The 580-nt window shown below is 63.3% G+C and overlaps 1 protein-coding gene across 13 annotated transcripts in view; it reads right to left on the bottom strand.

Annotated features, from left to right (window-relative positions):
• Positions 1 to 580, bottom strand: part of MYT1L (myelin transcription factor 1-like) — a 305434-nt gene that overhangs the window by 5886 nt on the left and 298968 nt on the right. The gene's annotated exons all lie outside the window — the stretch shown is intronic.

Raw genomic sequence — 580 nt, 5'->3', positions numbered from 1 at the left:
CGAAGTGTCAGTATCTCATCTGACCGCTTTGAAACCAGTGCCAATGTCACCCAGTGGAGGGTTTGGTTCTGACGCCTCCCTTCCCTTGGCTTGGCCTGTGCTGAGCTGGTCCGCGGTCTCCTGCCTCCTCCTCACTGTGTGTGTCCTCTGCACCAGGAGCCCCTGTGCGGGCCCAGCTGGCCTCCCTCCCCTGCAGGGCGAGGCTCCTCACAGGACCCACTTGCACGGCCAGGGGCCATGGGCACGTGACTGGAAGCTGCACACACGTGTACGTAGTGATATCCGACGGACCACTGTGCGTGTGTGCGTCCTCCTCCGTGCTGTGCGGACCGTGCATCCGTCCACCACTGACGGTGCAGATCTGCTATTGGCCTGATCGACTTGGTGCCCACACTGACCAGCCTTCCTGCGTTTGTTCTGGGGGTGAGCTCTCCGCCGCTCGCAGCTCACGCAGAGCCCGGTGCTGGTCCTGAGGGACGGCCCCCGGGGTCAGGAATCTCCATAACTGTTGCTCTTCCCTGGACTTTGCTGATGGTGCCTCCGGATTTGCAGGGGACGGGGCAGCGGGGCTGTCACCAGC

The sequence above is a fragment of the Myotis brandtii genome, unplaced genomic scaffold, assembly GCF_000412655.1.
Source record: "Myotis brandtii unplaced genomic scaffold, ASM41265v1 scaffold247, whole genome shotgun sequence".
NCBI lineage: Eukaryota > Metazoa > Chordata > Mammalia > Chiroptera > Vespertilionidae > Myotis > Myotis brandtii.
Note: the sequence above shows the minus strand (reverse complement) of the source record. Positions and strands in the feature narration are given on the sequence as shown.